The 15,015-nt window shown below is 45.2% G+C and overlaps 1 long non-coding RNA gene across 1 annotated transcript in view; it reads right to left on the bottom strand.

Moving 5' to 3' along the window:
- Positions 1 to 2,241: 2,241 nt before the first annotated feature.
- The window catches only part of LOC149122024 (uncharacterized), a 22,094-nt gene continuing 9,320 nt past the window's right edge, over positions 2,242 to 15,015 (bottom strand). The window contains exons 2-3 of the long non-coding RNA XR_016220939.1: positions 2,853 to 2,931; positions 2,242 to 2,751 (exon numbers count right to left, since the gene is read on the bottom strand). This is a non-coding gene — a long non-coding RNA (uncharacterized LOC149122024). The remainder of the gene's footprint in view (positions 2,752 to 2,852; positions 2,932 to 15,015) is intronic.

Genomic DNA, 15,015 nt, shown 5'->3' with positions numbered 1-15,015 from the left:
CACACTCATTGTGAAGTAACTCAAGATGCGGTCCTAATGCTCGCCCCCACTGGCTCCGCCTGCAGTCAGGCAGGTGGCTGTGAGCAACGCCTTAGCCAAAAGCAAAGAGGGCTGTGGGCAATCACTGGGAAGGGCTCGCTCTGCTCCTCCCAATCCCCCAAGAAGCTGACGCTAAGATATGTGCAAGCCTTCCTTGCGTGTAGGAACCTGTCCAGGTCTCATTAGGGAAGTGCCCCTGGGAGCACCAGAGGGCGGTATTTTGGGAAGCCGCACAGTGGAGGCACCTGGTTTGCTCGGGCTGCTGGAGCCCAGTTGCTGGCGTCTTATCCTTAGTTTCACAAACCCCAACGGCAGCAGTGGTCGGTTGGGCCTTTTTCTTACTAGGTACCATCCAAACTCAACCCTCCCAGAGCTTGTGACCTAATTTAATCATTTCCAACAAACTGCTTCTTCGCTCAAAGTGTTATAGGCAGCTAAGAGTCTTTGCCAAGGAAAGGAACAGCAATCAGGAAGGAAAAAAAGCTAACTTTTCTTCATTTGAAAGTTAGGTGTTTCTATATGGAGAAAAATCTCTGACACTTAACTAGGTACAAATAACAGTGACACCAGGTTGGAAGGGAGTTAGGAACACAGCCACAAAAGGCTACGGACATTCAAGGACAAGGTGGGCTCTGGCTTTGAGGGCCCAGTGTGGCGAGAGGATGTGGAGGGAGGTGTGGTGAGGGGCAGGGGCGTTGAGGGGCTGAAGGCTTTCTGGAAGAAGTGACGTCCAGAATGCAGACAGGCACTGGGGATTGAATGGAAGTTCTAAGCTGGGAATAGTGAGAAATTAACGCTGATGAGAACAGAGTACAGGAAGAGAAACAATGGAAAAATCCACTAACGTTATATGGTCAAGTAGAACATGGTAAAATGTGGAAATATGTACCGTGTAGTATCAGTGTAGGGACTGACACAGACCGATGGAATAGAATTCTGAGCTCAGACATCAGTCAAGTGGTGTTTTTTTTTTTTTTTTTTTTTTTTTTTTTGACAGGCAGAGTTAGAGAAAGGTCTTCCTTTCCGTTGGTTCACCCCCCTAATGGCTGTTGCGGCCGGCACGCGGTGCTGATCTGAAGCCAGGAGCCAGGTGCTTTTCCTGGTCTCCCATGGGGTGCAGGGCCCAAGCAGTTGGGCCATACTCCACTGCACTCCCTGGTCACAGCAGAGAGCTGGCCTGGAAGAGGGGCAGCCGGGACAGAATCCGGCACCCTGACCGGGACTAGAACCCGGTGTGCCGGCGCCGCAAGGCGGAGGATTAGCCTATTGAGCCGCGGCGCCGGCCAAGTCAAGTGATCTTAACAATGGGGGCCCCGCCCACCTCATGGTGGGAAGGACGGTCTTTTCAACCAATGGTACGGGGGACACCAGCTCTCCACACGCAGCAGAAGAAACCGAGTCGTCACCGGACACACCACTACAGAAACGAACTCAACACAGATAGAAACCCGCACCAGTGAGACAGAATCTCTAGGGGTAGGGCTGTTGGTCAGATTTTTAAAGTGAAACAAGGCTGAGAACCATGCATTCGGCCCCAGTAGCTGTTGGGACAATGAGCTGACCTGAAACAAAGCTTTGAGCTATTTTTAGCAGCACCAACAGTGGAATAATTGTTTGGGCTCCCAAATTTATCAACTTTAAAGGTCAGTAACCATAGCAAACACATGGTTGATAAACTTGGCTTCCTGAGTTTTAATCTTATCCATTACACGAGGGTTTCTAGACTCTTCCCAGGGGAAGGCAGGGAGGAGAAGAAACTGAGAAATGAAGACACGTAGAACCCAGGCGTTTGGTGCAAACAAGTAGCAGTGCAAGAATTCCTGGAACGGACGACTGGAAACACTGCACTCCTCCCCTCCCGTTCTCCCCAGCACGACCAGCTGGAATGATCCTGGGATGCTGCTGGAAACGTGCTATTAACTGAGGTAGTAAATGCTGCCTGTCACAGACAGAAAAGCATTTTGTCAGTCACTGACTTAATTATTCTCTATCTGCTCCACCAATGACCTTCTATTTCTTACTTTAAAAACTTCATCTCCCATCATTAAAAAAAAAAAAAATGGCAATCTCACTACTACAAAAGCCAAATCTTAGAACTAGACAAAAACAAGCCATCAAAGAGAGGGTCACCTTGTATTCTGTCAGCACAGGAATCCATTTGCTCTTTTCTTTACAATTTGAGGAAAGCACTTGTGGTCACAGTGGGGGTAAATCATCCTTTATTAAAGCGAAAACGTGATAAGGCATCACCTCCTCTTCACACACTACAGATGTGGTGGCTCAGGGCAGGTTCAGTGGAGAGGGTAGGGTCCTGGGTTGGACACCCGTGTCCCACAGTGCAGTGCCAGCGTTCCAGTTCTGGCTCTAGCTCCTCACCCAGCTTCCTGCTAATGCAGCAGTGATGGTCCAAGTAGCTGGGTCCCCGTCACTCATGTGGGAAACCTGCACTGAGCTCCCAGGTCCCCTGTTGGCCTCGCTGTGGCTGTTACCGGCTTTTGCGAAGTGAACCAGCAAAGCTGATGTGACGGTTAACTCTGAAGCAACCAAGCACACTGTTCAACACGCAGGAGATTCACGTATCCCAAGAGCTGTGGAAGGGCTGGCATCATAGCACAGTGGTTAAGCCACTTCTTGCAATGCTCACATCCCATACTGGACTGCCAGTTTCAGTTCCAGCTGCTCCAGTTTTGATCCAGCTCCTCGCTAATGTGCCTGGGATAACAGAAGACAGTCTAAGCGTTTGGACCCCTGACACTCTCCTAAGAGATCTAGATAGGGGGGCGGCACTGTGGTACAGCAAGTTAAGATTCTACCTGCTGGGCTGGCATCTCATACAGGCACCCGCTCGAGTCCTGGCTGCTTCACTTCTGATCTAGCTCCCGGCTAATGCACCTGGGAAAGCAACAGAAAACGGTTCCAGTGCTGGGGCCCCTGCCACCCACCTGGGAGATCTGGAAGAAGCTCCTGACTCCTGGCTTCGGCCTGGCACAGCCCTCCCTGGCCACTGCAGGGAGTGAACCAGTGGATTGAAGATTTCTCTCTGTGTCTCTCTCCTTCTAACTCCGCCCTTCATAAATAAGTACATTAACTACAAAGACAGAGAAGAGAAGAGAAGAGAAGAGAAGAGAAGAGAAGAGAAGAGAAGAGAAGAGAAGAGAAGAGAAGAGAAGAGAAGAGAAGAGAGGCTTACGGTGTTGGTCTGGCCGCTGCAGCCATCTAGAAGTGAACCAACAGATGGAAGATCTCTCCCCCTCCCTCTGTTACTCCGCCTTTCAAAGAAATGGAATAAATTATTATTTTAAATAATAATAAGAGCTGTGAACAAGATAAAAGATCAGCCCTTGTCCTGACTGTTGATGTACAATGTAATATTTAATCCCTTTCAGTATTTTTTTGTTGTTGTTCTAGTACTATTGGTTGAACTCTGTAGTTAACACACAATTATTCTTAGGTGTTTAAATTTTAACTGAAAAATGATCCCTGTTAAATGTAAGACTGGGAATAAGAGAGGGAGGAGATGTACAATTTGGGACATGCTCAATCGGACTTGCCTCAAATGGTGGAGTTAGAAATGTGCCAGGGGATTCCATCAAGATTGCATGTACCAATGCCATCTCACTAGTCCAAGTGATCAATTTCAGTTCACAATTGATTACACTGATAGGTCTAAAAGTCAAAGGGATCACACAAACAAGACTAGTGTCTGAGAATACTGATAGAATCAAAAAGGGAGAGAACGATCCAACGTGGGAAGCGGGATACACAGCAGACTCATAGAATGGCAGATGTCCTAAACAGCACTCTGGCCTCAGAATCAGCCCTTAAGGCATTTGGATCTGGTTGAAGAGCCCATGAGAGTATTTTAGGCATGGAAAGCCAATACACTCTGCCCCCCCCCCCAAAAAAAAAAACAAAAAAACAAAAAACAAAACCTAAATGAAAGATCTCTGCAAGTGAGATCCCAGTGGAAAGAATGGGGCCATCAAAGAAGGAGGTACCTTTCTCTGAAGGGAGGAGAGAACTTTCACTTTGGCTATGACCCTGTCAGAATAAGATCTGAGTTAGCGAACTCAAAAGGCTTCCATAGCCTTGGCAACTCATGACTAGAGCCTAGGGAGATTACTGACGCCATAAACAAGAGTGTCAAATTATTAAGTCAACAACAGGAGTCACTGTGTACTTAGTCCTCATGTGGGATCTGTCCTTAATGTGATGTCCAATGTGAAGTAATGCTATAACTAGTACTGAAACAGTATTTTACACTTTGTGTTTCTGTGTGGGTGCAAACTGATGAAATCTTTACTTAATATATACTAAATTGATCTTCTGTATATAAAAATAATTGAAAATGAATCTTGATGTGAATGGAATGGGAGAGGGAGTGGAGATGGGAGGGGTGCGAGTGGGAGGGAAGTTATGGGGGGGGAAAGCCGTTGTAATCCATAAACTGTACTTTGGAAATTTATATTTACTAAATAAAAGTTAAAAAAACTTTAATATTCCTGCAAACCCAGAGAATCCACAATCTGAAGGAATACTCAGACTTTAATCCCAACACCATGAGTAAAATGGAAATGTTATTTTTTTTACAAAATGGATCAATGACCTAATTTTAAGAGATAAACCATAACATTTCAGGAAAATAGGGGAAATCTGTAACATCTTGGGTTTGACAATGCTTTCTTGGTTATGATGCCAAAGGCTCAGGCAAGGAAAGAGAAAATGGGTGGGCACTGTGGCACAGCAGGCTCAGCCAGCACCTGCATTGCCTGCATCCCATACTGCAGCACTTGTTCAAGACCCAGCTCATGTGCAACCAATGATAACTCAGTGCAGGAGTTTCTGCCACCCCCAGAGACCCAGATAGAATTCCTGGCTCCTGGCTTCAGCCTGGTCTTGTCCCAGGTGTTGTAGCCATTTGGGGAATCAACCACCAGATGGAAGATCTTTTTCTCCCACCTCCCCAAGCCTGATCCTCTGCTTTTAAATAAATACTTTAAGAAATCAGAAGGGCTGGCACTGTGGCTTAGCAGGTAAAGCCGCCGCCTTCAGTGCAGGCATGCCATATAGGTGCCAGTTCAAGTCCCAGCTGCTCCTCTTTCAATCCAGCTCTCTGCTATGGCCTGGGAAAGCAGTAGAAGATGGCCCAAGTCCTTGGGCCCCTGCACCCACATGGGAGACCTGGAAGAAGCTCCTGGCTCCTGACTTCAGATTGGTCCAGCCCTGGCCATTGCAGCCATCTGAGGAGATAATCAGTGGATAGAAGACCTCTCTTTCACTCTCTCTCACTCTGCCTTTCAAATAAATAAATAAATCTTAAAAAAAAATAGAAATCGGAGAAAGTAGGTTGGATTTCATCAAAATTTAACAACTGGGGCAGGAGGAGGAGCAAGACGGACACTGCCCCACATGCTCCAAGGATCATGTTCCCACACAGACAAGTATGAAGCAGTGTTCACACACCCAGCTAACCCTCCCGTGAGCCAAGGAACCCAGGTGAGAGAACACAGGGCTTGGTTTTAAAATAGCAAGAAAAGACGCAATGAACAGAGCAGCAAGCCTGAGCTGCCTGTCCGTACTCCCCAGGTCCAAGGAGCGCCGTGTGGAGACAGACACCCCTTGCTTCCTGCTTTGGAAAAGGAGAGGGAATTCAGTGCAGACCTTAGAACTGAAACCCAGTACCAGGACCAGGGTGCAATCCAGTGCTGGACAGAGGCCCAAGGCCCCTGCGCCCAGGCCAGAACCTGCAGGCCAAACCTTGGGGCCCTTCTCAGCTATGCGGCCCAACTGACTGCATCCATTGCTCTTCCCCCGACGTCCAGCAGACCGTGGACATGATGGCAGCCACTGGCAAGTGTGGCAGGGCTGATTCCCAGGGATTTGCCAGACCACCATGTTGAGACCTAGCACCAGAAAAGGCTCGAGGGCCCCTGTCTCCAGGCCAGTGCTCACAAGCAGAGCTTCTAGACCTGCTCCACCATCACTGTGACCCCTGCAGGGGGGTGACCTCATTCTGGCCTGTGTCACCGCTGGCCTCTCATGACTGATGTGCACCCCCAAGGTTGCACAGCGCTTAGCAACTGTGAGACCCAGGCGTGCCCTAGCCTAGGGTGAGACTGAGTGGCCAAGGAACCGTCTCCATCACCCTGGGCAAACAGTGAAGGGCAAGATGTCAATCACAGAGCAAGAGGGTGGGACAGAGATCTCAGTGCCAGGCTGATAAATCCCAACACTGGGGACATCCTAATGGTCCCTGTCCCCAAGCCAGTGTCCACAGAGTATCTGCATCAGCCCAGTGCCATGTGGAGACCAGCCATGCCAGTTGACCACAGGTGTATCAGAGCTGACATCACCTGGAGCTGGTTGCAGTGGCCTTGAGCCTCATGTCCATTCCAGCAGCAGGCAGCTCACGGTGACCGGGGCCCTACCCTACCCCTGTGCGTAGGTCCCGGATGCGATCTAGCATCATGGTGTTGATGGCCTAGGACTCGGTTTCTGGGCCTATCCCAGCTCCAAGAAAAGGCTCCCAGGGATAAATCACCCATTTGTAGATACTTCCCTGGCTCATTCTCAACCCACACCAACTATGCATTTAATTTGACCTGGACTTGGGGACGTGCTTAAACAGTGATTGCTCAGCAGCAGCAGACTCATAGCCAACCTCAACTTAGCATCTCGTCTGGAGCTGCAAATACTCCAGTGTCCACTAGCTTAGAGAAGGTAGCAGACTTAGAATTTCTGGAAGGCCAGCCACAAAGAAAGCCATATTAAGATGCCTGCATCCCGTACTGGAGTGCCTGGCTTAGACTTCTGGCTCTCCTTCCAGTTCAGGCTTTCTGCTAATGCAGACCTCTGCAGGCAGCAGGTGACGGCTTAAGTACTTGGATCCATGTCACTCATGTAAGAGTCCTGGACTGAGTTCCCAGCTCCTGGCTTTGGCTTGGCCCAGCCCACAATCGGGCTGCGTTTGGGAACTGAAGCAGTGAATGGAAGATCTCTGTCTCTTTGCCTTTCAAATAAGTTAAAACTAGTAATAAAGTTTAAAAAAAAACTTTCAAGGAACCATGATTTCACCTAACGAAATAAAGCATCAGGAACAGATCATCCAGCATCTAGGATTTGCGATCCAACAGATGCAGAATTCAAAATAGTTGTTTAAAAGGAATACATCAAGAAAACCAAGAAACAATTCAATACTGTAGCAGAGGGAAGAAACAGAGATGGAAATGACTTAAAAATTAAAAAAATTAAAAATTAGCAATTCCCAACTTGACTCTCGCTGGGATTAAACATGACAATAGGTCTGATCTGATTTCATCATCATTTAAAAAATCATCTATTATTTTTCACTTTATGTTTCTGTGTGGGAGCAAACTGTTGAAATCTTTACTTAATGTATGCTAAACTGATCTTCTGTATATAAACAGAATTGAAAATGAATCCTCATGTGAATGGAAGGGGCGAGGGAATGGGAAAGGGGAGGGTTAAGGGTAGGAGGGACGTTATGGGGGGGAAGCCATTGTAATCCATAAGCCGTACTTTGGAAATTTATATTCATTAAATAAAAGTTAAAAAAAAGATACATAATGTCAAATACATTATTCCCTTTAATTGTAACAAGACCCCACAAATGCTCAAATAATTAAAATGTACAATTAGTGCATTGTAGAATTGCATTAAAATTATAAAATAGTCAAGCATTTTTATAAAAAAATTTTTTTAAAGAAATCCTTCAGTTAATAAGAACACTAAGTGAAATTAAAATATAAAAGAAGGAATTTACATCAGAATGGATTGAAAAGAATCAATCAATGAGTTCAAAGATGGGCTACTACAAAAATATTGTCAAGAGTAGGCATTTCTTGTAGCAGTTAAGGCACTGCTTACGACACCCACATCCCATATCCGAGTGCCTAGGTTTGAGTGCCAGCTCAGCTCCCAGTTCCATCTTCCTGCTAATGTGCATCCTGGGAGACAGCAGGTAATGGCTCAGGTAGTTGAGTCTGACACCAGTGTGGGAGACATGGATTAAGTTCCTGGCTCCTGGCTTTGGCCCAAGTGGTACTGGCCACACCCCAGACATTATGGGCAGACAGGAAGTACCAGTTGATTAGAGTTCTTACCCATCTCTGTCTCTCTCCATGCCTCTAAAATCTATTTTAACAATACACAGTAAGAGGAGAAAAATAAGAGCCCAAGAGCAATGAAGAAACTTAGATTTGGAACAACATTAACAGAGAACATATCTGAGTTATTGGGGTTCAAGCAGGACTTCAGAAAGCCAAAGGGCTAGGAAAAATAGTCAGGGAGGTAATACAGAAAACCTCCCACACCTAGAGCAATATACATATATCCAGATACAGGGAGGTTCAAAGTCAGCAGTCAGCATCAAACCAACCAAGTCTAACCCAAGGCACGTTACAGTCACATTCTACAAGAACAAGAAACGATTCTTGAGGCTCCAAGAGAAAACAGTGTTCCCGATGATCTGACTGCAGACTTCCCAGTAGAAATCTTATTTGAGAAGAAACTGTTTACTTGAAAGGCAGCATTACAGAGAGAGAGAGAGAGACAGACAGACAGAGAGATCTTACATCTGCTGGTTCACTCCCAGATGGCTGCAAATGGCCAGGGCCAGGCCAGGCCAAAGCCAGGAGCTTCATCCAGGTCTACCACATGGTGTAGGGACCCCAGGACCTGGGCCATCTTCCACTGCTTTCCTAGGTGCCTTAGCAGGGAGCTGATGCAAAATGGAGCAGCCAGGACTCAAACTTGTGCCCATATGGGATGCCGGTGCTGCAGGCACAGCGCTGTCCCCTCAGAATCTTACAAGTGGAGGAGGTGCTGTAATGCAGTGGGTTAAAGCCCCAGCCTGCAGCGCCAGCATCCCATATGGGCACTGGATCCATGTGGCTACCGGATCAAATCCCAGCTGCTCCACTTCCAATCCAGCTCCCTGATGATTTGCCTGGGAAAGCAGAAGATGGCCCAGATCCTTGGGCCCTTGCACCCACGTGGGAGACCCAAAACAATCTCCTCATTCCTGGTTTCAGATTGGGTTGCAGCCCTCTGAAGAGTGAACCAGTGGGTGGAAGTCAACTACACCCTCCCCTCTCTACCTGTCTGTAACTGTCTTTCAAATAAATAAAACAAATCTCTAAAAAAAAGAAAAATCTTATAGGCACAGAAGGAATGGGGTGAGACTTCACAATACTAAAGAAAAAACACTGACAATTATGAATACTATCATCCAACTCAACTCCCCTTTATGAAGGAGAAATAAAACACTCACAATGGAAAAATGGCCACGAGAATTTATTGCCACCAGAACTGTCCTGAAAGAAATGCTAATGAGTAAGAAGAAAGGAAACTTGCTATACAGCTAACTTCAAAATGCTCTCATGTTGTAAACTCAGTAATAAACCATTCATATCTGCAGTAAAGACTAATTAAAGTAACCAAATTAGTGTTAAGATATAGCTAATATGTTCTATATTACACACAGACATCAGACAAAGCAGCAAAAATTCGAAACATGGGCAGGAATGGAGTACTAGTACAGTTTCTGGTTAGCATTTGTGTCTGTTTCTTTTTATGTCTTTATCACCAATGTCACTTAGCTTGTATTTCAAAATAGCTTGTCACAATCGAAAGATGTTGCTTGCAAGCCTCATGGAAACTACAAAGCAAAAATCCACGACAGACTGAAGTGAGGAATCTAAACACACCAGTTGAGAAAATCACTTCAACACAAATGAAGATAATGAGATAGAGAAAGGAACTGTAATAAAACTAGAAAGCAAGTGTCAGCATGGAAGTACTAACACCTCGCCTATCCAGTTACTTTATGTACATAGATGCCAATAACACTCTTCTCAGATCTTGAAGAAATGATGCTGACATTCATATGGAATCACAAGAGACCCTGAATACCTAAAGCAACATAAACAGAGCCAGGGGCTTTAAAGGCATCATACAGCACAGTTACAATCAAAGCAGCTTGGTACCGGCATAAAAACAGACACAGACCCATGGAACCAAATGGAAACCCCAGAAATTAAACCACACATCTATAACCAACTCATCTTTGGCAAAAGAGCAAATATCAATGTCTGAAGAAAGGATAGTCTCTTCAACAAAAGGTCCTGGGAAAATTGGGTGTCTGTGTGCAGAAGTATGGAACAAGACCCCTACTTTACACCTTATACAAAAGTCAACTCACAATGGACCAAGGATCTAAATCTATGACCTGATACCATCAAATTACTTGAAGAAAGCATCAGAAAAACTCTTCAGGACATTGGCATAGACAAAGACGTTTTTGAAAAGACCCAGTAACACAGGCAATAAAAGCAGAAATAGACAAATGGGATTACATCAAGCTAAGAAGCTTCTGCACTGCCAAGGAAACACAACAAAGTGCAGAAGAACCTGACAGAATGGGAGAAATTATTTACCAAGACTCTGAAGAGCTCAAAGTCAACAACAACAAAGCAATCCAGTTAAGAAACTGGCAAAGGGTTTGAACAGGTGTTTTTCCAAGGATAAAATCCAAATGGCCAACAGACAAATGGAAAGAACGCTCAAAATCAGTAGCCATGAAGGAAATGCAAATCAAAACCACAATGTCATAAGCAGTTTTTCACCTCACCTCAGTAACAACAGCTTTCAAACAGTAATCAAAAATCAATAAATGCTGGCAAGGACGTGGGAAAAAGGTACCCTAATCCACCGTTGGTGGGAAGTAAATGAGTATAGCCATTGTGGATGGTAGTATGGAGATTCCTCAAAAATCTGAAAATAGGTCTACCATATAACCCAGCCATCCCACTTCTGGGAATTTACCCAAACGAAATTAAATTAGCATTTCAAAGAGTTATCAGTGCCCCCATGTTTACTGCAGCACAATTCACGACAGCCAAGACATGGAATCAACCCAAATGTCCATCAACAAATGACAGGATAAAGAAAACATGGTCTGTATATACACTACAGAATACTACTCAGCTATTTTAAAAAAAGGAAGAAATCCTGTCTTTGGAAAAAAAACATACACACAACTAGGAACCATTATACTCAGTGAATTAAGTCCATCCCCAAAACACAAATGCTTTTCCTGATCTGTGGTAACTAATAGAGTACCAAAAAAAAATCTAATGTATATGAGCAAAACTGACATTCTGAGATCTGCTTATTGTTTACAGCCCTTGTCTCTACTGTTGAGGAATAGTGTTTTCTTCTTCTTACTATTTGTTGGATTTCTTACTTAGCAGAGGATTAAGTTGATGATTATAAAATTAACTGAAAGTTTGTCACTGCAAAAATTAAAAGGATAGAGGAGGAAGGAAAAGGGAGGGCAGCAGTGTGGTTGAGAAGTGGAGTAAGGTGGGAAGTATCACTGTGCTCCTAAATCTAAGTATGGAGTACATGGAATCTGTTCACCTTATGTAAATTATAAAGAATGAATAAAACTGAGTCAATAAAAATTTGAGAAATAAAAAAATTGTATTTTTTATATATTTTTAAATTTTTTTTTATTTTTTTATTTTTATTTTTTGACAGGCAGAGTGGACAGTGAGAGAGAGAAACAGAGAGAAAGGTCTTCCTTTTGCCATTGGTTCACCCTCCAATGGCCGCTGCGGCCAGCATGCTGTGACCGGCGCACGGCGCTGATCTGATGGCAAGAGCCAGGTACTTCTCCTGGTCTCCCATGGGGTGCAGGGCCCAAGCACTTGGGCCATCCTCCACTGCACTCCCGGGCCATAGCAGAGAGCTGGCCTGGAAGAGGGGCAACCGGGACAGAATCCGGGGCCCCGACCGGGACTAGAACCCGGTGTGCCAGTGCCGCAAGGCAGAGGATTAGCCTAATGAGCCACGGTGCCGGCCAAAAAAATTGTATTTTTAAGTAACACTCATTTAAAAAAATACCTTAACCATATGCTGCTTCTAAGAAACTTATTTCGGAGCTGGTGCTGTGGCACAGTAGGCATAGCCTCCATCTGCAGTGCCAGCATCCTATATGGGTGCCAGTTTTAGACCTGGCTACTCCACTTCTGATCCAGCTCTCTGCTGTGGCCTGGGAAAGCAGTGGAAGATGGCCCAAGTGCTTGGGCTCCTGTACCCATGTGGGAGACTCAGAAGAAGATCCTGGCTTCTAATCTGCCCAGCTCTGGCCAGCGCAGCCATTTGGGGAGTGAACCAGTGAATGGAAGAACTTTCTCCGTCTCTGCCTATGTCTGTAACTCTCTCTTGAATAAATAAAAATAAAATCTTAAAATCATCTTATTTAAAAAATAAATCACTTCACCTTAAGAACATGCATCAACTGAAAGTTAAAGAGAGAATAAGGTATTCCAGGCACATGGAGCCCGGAAGAAAGCAAGGGTAGCCATTCTTAAATCAGATAAGAGTTTTCAAGTCAAAGCAGAAAAAATCCAAGAAAGGTCATTATATAATGAAAAAGGGTTTAATTCACAAGAGGAAATGATAATGATCAACACTTATATACCCCAATCAGAGCACCAAGTAGAAAGCAAGTACTAACAGACATAAATGCAAAGACTCCAGTGTCATAATAGGGACCTTTGTTTCTCAATTTTCTTCATTTGAAATGTACAGTGACAGAGAGGAAGAGGAGAGACACACAGATCTTCTATCTACCAGCTCACTTCCCTAAAGGCCTCAATGGTCCAGGCTGAGCAAAGCCAAAGCCACAGGGGCCAGGAACTCCATGTGGGTTTCCCTTGTGGTTGGCAGAGGCCCAAGTACTTGGGCTAAGTTCTGCTATTTTCCCAAGTCGTTAGCAGGAAGCTGGATGGGAAGTGGAGCAGCCTGGACTTGACCAGCACTCCAGCTTAACCTGTTCTGCCCCAACACCAGCCCCCTACAGGGGACTTTAATACCCCAGTTGTAGCAATGGATGTACAGAAAACAGACAATAACAAAACCAAAGGACAGCAGAGCTAAACTACGCCCCAATCAGACCTAACAGGTATCTGTCGCTCCCCGTCTTCGTGGAGGAACGACACAGGACCCTGCGCTGTTCTTTTGTCTGCTCGGCCCTCCCCGGGTTTGTTGCTGGTTCTTCCCGGGTGGGCTACCAACCCTTCCACCTCCGTGGAAGGGCGGTTCCCCCTGCCACATTCCCCACTTCCGCGGGGGAGCGGCACACCGCCGGCCGGCTCTCTCGGGGGCTGCACAGATGTTCCCTCAGATGTTTCCCTTAGATGTTCCTGGTGCATGTTGTCTCTCTCCTCCTTTATAGTCCTCCTCCGCCAATCCTAACTCGGCTGCCCACATGCCGAGTATGCTGCTCTCCTCCAGTCAGGAGCAGGATCAGCTCCTGGAGGTCATCACTCAAGTTGGCAAGAGGCAGCTGTGTAGAAGCTGTTTTCTCCTCTCCCAGCGCCATATTGTGGGAGAGCAGATGCATAGAATAAGTCTTAATTCCAGTTTGCTCCCCACAGTATCTGTCTATATAATATTCCATCCAACTGCTGCAAAACACACATTACTGTCAACAGTGGCTAGAACATTCTCTCTAGCAGATCACATGGTCGGTCACAAAATGGACCTCAAGTTTTTTAACTTAATTTTTAAAAGTTTTTGCTTTTTAAAATTTTAATTAGTTTTAAAACCATTCAATAGAGTTCTTACACACAATTTTAAGAATATTCCTGGGGGCCGGCACCATGGCACAGTGGGTTAATCCTCCACCCGCGGCACAGGCATCCCATATGGGCACTGGTTCGTGTCCCGGCTGCCCCTCTTCTGATCCAGCTCTCTGCTGTGCCCTGGGAAAGCAGTAGAAGATGGCCCAGGTCCTTGGGCCCCTGCACCCACGTGGGAGACCCGGGAGAAGCTCCTGGCTTCGGATCGGTGCAGCTCTGGTTGCGGCCATCTGGGGAGTTAACCAGATGGAAAGACCTCTCTCTCTGTCTCTACCTCTCACTGTCTCTAACTCTACTTCTCAAAATCTTTTTTAAAAAAAGAATATTCCTTTCCTCCTTCTCTCTTCCTCTTATCCTCCCTCACTTGTTTTTCAGTTTTTGAGATAACATATTTTAATTTTACATTACAGTAAAAAGGCTTAATATTTCAGCAAGAAGTTTAACAGTAAAAATACATCAAGACCCTAGTTTAGTGGGAATATAGACAACAGCTATAAATAACAACTGAATGGAAAAATGATCATTTCATCCCTATATAGTACATTTTAAAGTAATCACACATCATTAAAACTATACTAGTATAACTTTTTAAAGAGAGATTTGTTTGAAAGGTAGAGTTACAGAGAGATAAAGAGATTTCCATCTACTTGTTCACTCCCCAAATGGCCACAATCGCCAGAACTCAGCCAATCCACAGCCACAAGCCAGGAGCTTCTTCCAGTTCTCCCATGTGGGTGTAGGAGTCCAAGCACTTGGGCCATCTTCTGCTGCTTTCCCAGGTGCATTGGCAGGGAGCTGGATCAGAAGTGGAGCAGCTGGGACTTGAACTGAAGTCCAAATGGGATGCCAAGGAGCTGGCCCCAGTAGTATAACATTCTTAACCACTGGTTTGACAAAGACATAAAACAGGTTTCACAAAACTATATTGCAGCAATACTGATGCACACAGGCATTTCTATTTTATTTTTTAGCTCCCACATGCAAGTGAGAACATGCAGTATTTCTCTTTCTGTATCTAGCTTATTTCTGTCAACATGATATCCTCCAATTGCATCCATTTTGTTGCAAATGGTAGAATTTCACCTTTTTATAGCTGAATAATATGCCACTGTATAAGTATATATGACTTTTTTTATCCATTTATCTAATGATGGACACCTTGGTTGAATCCACATTTTGGCTGTTGTGACCGTGATGGTGCAGGCGTCTTTGACACACTGTGCTCAAGACTTCGGGGGATATATCCACTAGTGGGATTGCTGAACCATATGGCAGGTCTAGTTTTAGCTTCTAAAGAAATCTCCAC

Source organism: Oryctolagus cuniculus, chromosome 15 (assembly GCF_051225735.1).
Source record: "Oryctolagus cuniculus isolate XC-2025 breed Fujian yellow rabbit chromosome 15, ASM5122573v1, whole genome shotgun sequence".
Classification (NCBI taxonomy): Eukaryota; Metazoa; Chordata; class Mammalia; order Lagomorpha; family Leporidae; genus Oryctolagus; species Oryctolagus cuniculus.
The sequence above is the reverse complement of the archived record's forward strand: the minus strand, read 5'-3'. Positions and strand labels throughout refer to the sequence as shown.